Here is a 7963-nt window from a genome sequence, read left to right on the forward strand (position 1 = left end):
TAACCATCGATCAGAATAGGATACCAGCGGAAGGCTGGTAGTGTGCGGCCAAGAGAGAACTCCCACATATGAGTTCCAATCGGCTCAAGATTCCGGAGTAACTTCCCAACTCCCAATCCTATTGAATCCACTCCACAACAGGTTCAATGATACCGAAGAAAGCAAGAGAAAGTTCTGAAATCAGCAGGGGCGGTACTATAGAAGTCAGTTCTGGTTGAAGACTTCAATCTCATGTTAGAAGCTGAATTGGGTAGTGAGACCCTGGGGCTTGATTGGCCTGGAAGGGCAATCTGTGCCCAGAATATCAGGTCAGCAAATAGGTCAGCAGGGAGATTAATGTAGTTCTAGATTGGTAGGAAACCAACTAGAAGCCAATAACCAGGATCTGAACTGAACTTGTAGTTCAGAGATTGATCAATTCCTTTCGGTTTGGTACGACAACGATAACAGAAAAGAAATAATAGAATAATATTTGAAGTAGGTAAAGATGTTAACGGAATAACAAAAGTGTTACGGGAAGAAACAGAAGAATAGGAAAGAATATGACCAACGAGACGGGATAAGGACGGTTCAAACCTGAGAATACCTCAAACTTGGTTTGAGAAAAGAGGAGGGAAGAAGAGGAACACCAACACATGCACGGCAGCCCAAAAATTCAATATCATTCCATTCTAAAAAATTTTCATCCGATTCTATTCAAGTCTCCATCGTATGTTCTTATATTGCATATAAATAAAAAAAACACAACTCAATATGGAAACCTACTCAACTAGGAAATAACTCAAATAAGGAAACTACCAAATAACTCCTACGTAATCTACCCACCTTAAGAAAGTATAATAAAATAAAAGATTGCTGCCATGTAATCTACCTGCTCCGTTTTGACAAAAACCGGGTTGGGTCAGTTGTGTATCGGCTTGGGTCTTCAAAGTGGGCCGTTCCAGCCCAAACATGCTAATGCAACTGCATCAAATATTTTGGATAACCTGTTTAGTTTTATGCTAGGAAGATCAAGCATGGAAGCTATTTATTTGCTTAGGAGACTAATGGAAAGATTTAGAGAATGTAAGAAGGCTCTCCATATGGTCTTTATTGACTTAAAAAAAAAAATCTTATGATAGATTTCCTGGAGAGTTAATTTGGCAAGTGCTAGAGAAGAAAAGTGTTTCAAGTAATTGTGTGGACATGGTTAAAGATATGTATAATGGTGTAGTGACTAGCGTAAGAACTGTTGGGGGGTTTGTGAATTCCCAATCACAATTGGATTACATCAAGGATAAGTTCTAAGCTGATAAGAAGTTGAGAATTGAGATGGAACTTGGGGCAGAATGTTGGGCAGTTAAGAAGTTATAGACAAACTAAGTGTAGCAGAGATGAGGATGTTGAGATGGGTGTGCGGCAAAACTAAGAAGGATAAAGTAAGGATGAATATATTAGAGCTGATTTGGGAGTTGTACCAATACATGATAAGCTCCGTGAAAGTCGCTTGAGGTAGCATGGCAATGTTCAACGGAGGCTTTGGGATGCTCTAGTATGGAAGAGTGATTTGATTCATATTGAAGGAACAAAAAAAAGCTAGGGGCCGACCTAAAAATTACCCTAGGAGAAGTAGTGAGGAAAGACGTGCATAGTTTAGGCTTTCTCAAGTATGACCTCGAATAGAGCTGATTGGAGGGCAAGGATCCATGTAGTTGACCCTATTTAGGTGGGATAATGCTGTGTTGCTGTTGATGTTGTTGTCTCCTCTTTTTAGTCTTATTATTTTTAATATTTTGCATTGCAAGGATCCATGTGTACGACCCCATTCAGTTGGGATAAGGTTGTGGTGTTGTTGTATAGATGAGCTGAATATAGACATTCAGGATCAGATCCCTTGGTGTTTGCTTTTTGCTAATGATAATGTTTTGGTGGATGAAACAAAAGCAAGGATAAATGTCAAGTTGGAATTAAGGAGATCAACCTTTGAATCAAAAGGTTTTAAGTAGAGAAAAAAAGAGTAAATGGTGTGTAACTATAGTTACACTAGGACTGAAAGTGCTGTGGTTAAAATTGATGATAGGGAATAGCGCAGAGTTAAAGTTTTAGGTTTCTAGGTTCAATTATAAATAAAGAAGGAGAAATAGATGATGATGTTGCAGAAAGAATTAAAATAGGGTGGATGAAGTAGAGCGGTGCTTCCGAAGTGTTGTGTGATAGATTTATTCCTTTAAAACTCAAAGCAAAATTTTATAGGACAGTTACATAACCAGAAATGACGTATGGAGCTGAATACTGGGCAGTAAAGAAACAACATATAAGCAAACTTAGTCTAGCTGAAATGAACAAATTAGAGCTAATTAGGAGTAGCTTCGATACATGACAACTTGTGAGAAAGTTGTTTGAGGTGGCGTGAACATGTGCAATAGAGCCTTTGAATTCTCTAGTACGGAGGGCTGGTTTGATTGAGATTGAAGAAGCTAAAAGAGCCATGATGCAGGAGCACTTTCATGGATTGGCGTGAATCTGTTTGGGAATCTAGGCGGAGATGAACCGGGTCCGATGGGGTCTTTGATCTAGTAAGATAATTAGATATTTATTTTCTTTAGAATAACATCTAATCTTCCTTTGTTAGTTGGGTTTTCTTCTTTTATATAGCTTGTATTAGGATTGTATTTTCAGATTTAGAGAAGAATGAATTGTATAATTTTGTGAGTGCCTGCTTGGCCATATTATGTGAGCTTCTTCCCCTCTCCCTCTTCCATGCGATATCTCTCTCCCTCTCTCTTCTTCCCCTGTGATTGATCTTTCTTTCTTCCTTTCTTCCTTTCTTCTTTCCCCTTCCTTCTTCCTCTGTTTCTTTTGCTTCTCATTATTGTCCTTCCCAAGCTCTGTTTCTGGAAACCAATTGCAGCCCTACATAGTTGACTCCAGGTTCTTCGATCCTTCTTCTTCCTTCCTCCAAACCAGAAGGCAAGCCTCATTCCCTAGGGCAATTCGAGTCCTTGAACCCCAAGTCCTAATACCCTTCCTGTTTGCAGAATTTGATTTGTTGTCTGGGCATCCACGTTGGCTGTTCACTTTATAATCCATGGGTCTTCAAGATTCTGAGCTTTCTCTAACGTTCCAGCTCGATCGGGTACCACATGAGATTTATTTTTCGAAGTTGAAATCTCTACACTGGTTCAGTTGTTAGCGTGTGAGGAAGAAGAAGCTAAGTCTTCTTTATTACATTTTAGGCCCTTCTTTCCCATATTACCCATAGCCCTTGATTTATAACTTTTAATTCTATTTCATCACTTTTTAATTAATAGTTAATACCTGATTTGTCCACTATTTGGTTTACTTCAATTTAAGGGCCTGGATTGTTCCATATATTACGAAAATGCCACTCCTCTTGATAACTTCAATTTATTACAGAATTACCATCATAGACTTTGAATAGAGCTGATTGGAGAAAATGGGTCCATGAAGCCGACCCCATTTAGGTGGGATAAGGCTAACTGAGTTCAGTATATAAATCATATGATTGGAGAAAATGGACCCTATTTTCATTTCTTGTTGGGTACGCAAGTAAGAGGTGAGATTTGGGGGTCTTTTGTGTTAGGGTTTAGAGAAGAGAGAGCTAGCAGCACCGATTTGTGGTTGTTCATGAGAGATCTCCATTGTAACTTTCTTCCAGGACATAGTGAAACATCTTCAGCTTCGCCCGTGGACGTAGCACATCATATTGGTGTGTGAACTACGTTAAATCTCCGCGTCATCTTGCTCTGTTTTGCTTTCTATTCGTGTTTCTTTGGTGTTTGTTTTAGCAAATATCTTCACATAGTTCATCCCAATTCGATAGTTCAACTTTCACAGCTGGCCTGAGGCCAATGCTATTTGGTATGCTAGGTTAGGTGCGTGTTTGAGCTCAAGGAATAATACTATAAGGTTGGGCTGTGTTGGCTAGTCCTGTGATCCTGTCTAACCTCATCCTGCATACCGCATTAAAGAAGTATGATATCATGGGGAGCAGACCTGAAGATTACAGATTGCATCTTTTATATGAGAAGAGCTTTACCCATGTGGATAGAGAAAAGAGTGATGTAGTTGGATTAATTTCAAACTCCTGATTTCTGGGCAGAAAGAGAATGATAATTACTCGATGGATCTGTCATGCTGTTAAGGGTATCCAATTGGGCCATCAAATACTTTTTTAGCCCATGGTTGAGTTGTATGGGCCTTGAGCTTGTTATTCTTGAGTTTATTGTAATGGGCCTATTTTTTAAGCCGAAAGGTTGGGGTTTAAGGGGTACATGGGGTTAAGTTTATGGATAAGATTGTGTGGGTCCCATGTGCTTAAGTAGTCAAGTTAGTAGTCTAGGAAGTGTCCTAGTCAGTTAAGTTTAGATATTTGAGTCAAGTAGGGACTCTCAAACAGCATCCTAGAGGTTCAGATAGTTTAGAATTCTGTTTTATTTCACTTTTCTATTCAATTTCATAAATAATATCTATAAGTGGCCTAGCCTCCCTACGATTATAATGGAATGAAATCATTTTTTTAGGTTTGAAGATTTGGGTTGACTCTCTCTCTCTCTTTGTGATCCATTTTCCTCTCTTTTTTTTCTCCCTGCGGCATCTTCTTAACAGTTTTCTTCTGTCCTCTCTCTTCTAACCTCCCTTCAATCTGCCTTGCTTCCTTTACATTCTTTCTTCAGCCTCTGTTTCTGCTGGGAGTTAAAACTGTCCAGATCAGAATTGGTGCAAGCATTAAGAAGTTCTCCTACAGCTGATTATGATAAACAGGTCAGTTCGTTAAACCTATTTTCTATTAGCAGAACTTGTGGATACAAATCTGATACCCTGCCTTATTCAGAGATCTGTTTTCTGCAGTAACCTTAGTTCCCACATTGCATTCTCTATTTCTATTGCTGTTGGGTTTACTCCTAATCTGAAACCTATCTAGACAACTCTAATTCTTCGATTACACACCTTAAAACTTGGGCCTGTCAGCAGCTTAATTAGCCTTAAATTCTGAATTGGAATTTAAGATATAGGGACTGCATTAAGCTGTTTCGAATCCCGAGTGATCTATTTCCTTTTATAAGTGTTGTTGGCCTCTGCACTCTATCCATGGTCATCTATGGTGGTTTTAGACAGTTGATTTGACGCTATAGTTTCTTTCCTACTGTAGTTCTATTTTTTCGACTCAGTGGTCCAATGAGATCTCTTCCCGTATTTAACGGTGTGTTACATGGCCTATTGAATTTGGTTGGACCGTTGAATACTACTGAGCTTGTTGATGGTTGCCAGTGCTAATTTGTTCCCATGTTACCTAGTCTCAGCTTTGTCATAGGCTCCAATATCATTGAATAATCTGTGCTGTACGTTGATCAATGCCCTCATTAATTTCCCTTGTATTGTATAATTGAAGCTAGTGTTTCTATACTATTTAACCTTCTACATTCTTTTTTCGTATTGGACAATCGAACTTTTCTGCGTTTATATTACCTCTGGAAGTACCATTAATCAATATCCATGCCTTCATGCTTTAGTGCATCCAAGTTTGTGGTATCATCATTCTGTCCACTTGAATATAATATGATTCATGTATGCCACGTTAAATGTTATGTTTTAAGATGTGAACTTCGATTATCTTTCATTTATATGTTCTGAGACAGTTTGAATCACAAGAGTCAGCGTAGGCTTATTGTTGCATGCCTGTAGCCATAAATCTTCTAATTCATTGGTGTTGATTGCTGTGGTTTTATAGAAATGTATGCTGTATGTTAAATGTGAAAGAACATATTAACTCCTTCTGTCTGTTCACAATGTGGTATACTTCAATGGCAGAAAGTAGCAGTCAGTATAGGAAATCCTCATGCTTCGTGATTCTCTTGCCAAGCACACTCTTTCACCCTGTTATCTGCCTTTTAATTCTAGAATTAACTATATTTCGTTCTTGCATTCAATGTGATTGATATATTCCTCCAAAATTCAAAAAAGAATTTTTAGGACAATTACATGATTAAGAATGATGTATGAAAATGAATGTTGGTCAATGAAGAAACCATATAAAAAAACTTAGTGGTAGCTGAAATGAGGATATTGAGGTGGATGTGTGGTAATACTAAAAAAGATAAAATAATGCTAATTTAGGAGTAGATCCGACATGTTCCAATAAGGAGCAGTGATATGATTCAGCTTAGAGGAGCTAAAGAGCAAGGGGTAGGAGAAGTGTCGAGGAAAGATTTGCATAGCGTAGGCTTAGTAAGGGGAATGCTTTTTGAATAGAGCTGATTGGAGAAAGTTCTATGTAGCTAACCACCATTTAGCTGGGATAAGAATCAATTGAGTTGATCTCGAATAGAGCTGATTGGAGGGGCAAGGATCCATGTTGCTGACCCCATGTTGTTGGGATAAGGCTGAGTAGTAGTTGTTGTAAGACTGAGTTGAGTTGAGCATTCTTTAGGAATTAGTTGAAACATGGGTTTAAAACAAAGTGGAATGGTGAAACAAAATCTGTGTAGCCGATCCCATATGGTTGGGAAAGACTTTTTTGAGTTGAAGAGTTAAATTCTGTAGGAATTTTGAGCAAATATATTCCCGAAGATTAAGGGGTTTATTCCTTATCACTGGGCAAATGCACACAAAGGAACATTGCAAGTCTGATATATTATATTGATAGAAAGGTTGCAGGGTTTCTGCTTGGCTGGATGGCATGGTTGTGACATTTTTGCTTTGTTGCATGTGGTCCCTTTTCTCATACAAAATGAAAGATAATTACGGTGAACAAGATAAAGCTGTGGATAAACATGACCAGTTAGTTATCTAAGTTGTTTTCAAAGGGCTGCCTAAATTGGCTGGTGATTTGTTCCTATTTTTGCGAGGCATGTACTATGGATATGAGCATTTAATGACTTCGTTAGGTCTTTTTTTTTTTAAATGTTAAAATTCATGATTAACTGGAAGTTTCCCTCTGTAACAGTGTATTCTGGCCGTTACAAGTACCTGTATTCAATTTCGAGAAACAAAGTATGTCCCACATCCGTGTATCCTGGCAACTAATAGGTTGGTTTGGTTCATCGTTTAAAAAACCAGAATTGAATTGGGGTTGATTCGAATTGGAATCGATGAAGCTGGATTCCAATTCCTGCTGACTTCAATTGGCCGATCCAGTAAGGTCTTCAATTGTTCAGGTTGATTATTGCTGATTTCTGAGTGATTCTGACTGATTGGAAGGCTGAATCAGTTGCCGATACAGCTGATTCACAGCTTATTTGAATCTTGGTTTGGTTTGGTTAGATTTTGGCAGCTCTGGAGCTGAGGATTCCAATCTAGAGTTTTATTTTGGATGGCCCTTTCCGGTTTGATTTTATGCTTATTCTTAATGAATATATATAACAAACTAAACTTAAGTAACTCGGGAAACTACGAAGTATTTCAACATCCTCATGTAGCCCATACATCCACACTCAACCTTTGCTCCTATATATATACATTTTGGTGAAGCACCCTCCCTCGTTGAGATATGGAACGAGTGAACCCCAGAACAGAATTGTCACTTCTTAATAGCGAAGTTTTTAAACCTAATACAACAATAGTGAATAACAAATAGAGTTTTAAAACAATTCCAATGCTTGGCTGACTGATAATGAACTTTCTCGTTGGCTGTGGGAATTTTTTTCTCTTTTGTTTGATATCTCTCAATCCCTATCTTCCCTCCGGTCTGTAAGTATTCTAAAACAACCCAGACATCTGTTACAACCACTGGACAACATAGCTAGACATGCTAGGATAACCCAAACTTCAACTGAGTGCATGGATACTCTTGTTCCTATCTTGTTTAATTAATTTCTGGTTTTTTCACCCCAAAAAAAAAATAAAAATAAAATAAAATAAAATTCCAAAGCCAAACAACATCCTTAGCCTTGGGTAGAGCTGGTTATCCTATTTGAATCTGTCCTCAAATCTACCCAATGGTTTTCAGTCTGCAAACTTGCTT

The sequence above is a fragment of the Telopea speciosissima genome, chromosome 2 (genome assembly GCF_018873765.1).
Source record: "Telopea speciosissima isolate NSW1024214 ecotype Mountain lineage chromosome 2, Tspe_v1, whole genome shotgun sequence".
NCBI classification, from domain to species: Eukaryota; Viridiplantae; Streptophyta; class Magnoliopsida; order Proteales; family Proteaceae; genus Telopea; species Telopea speciosissima.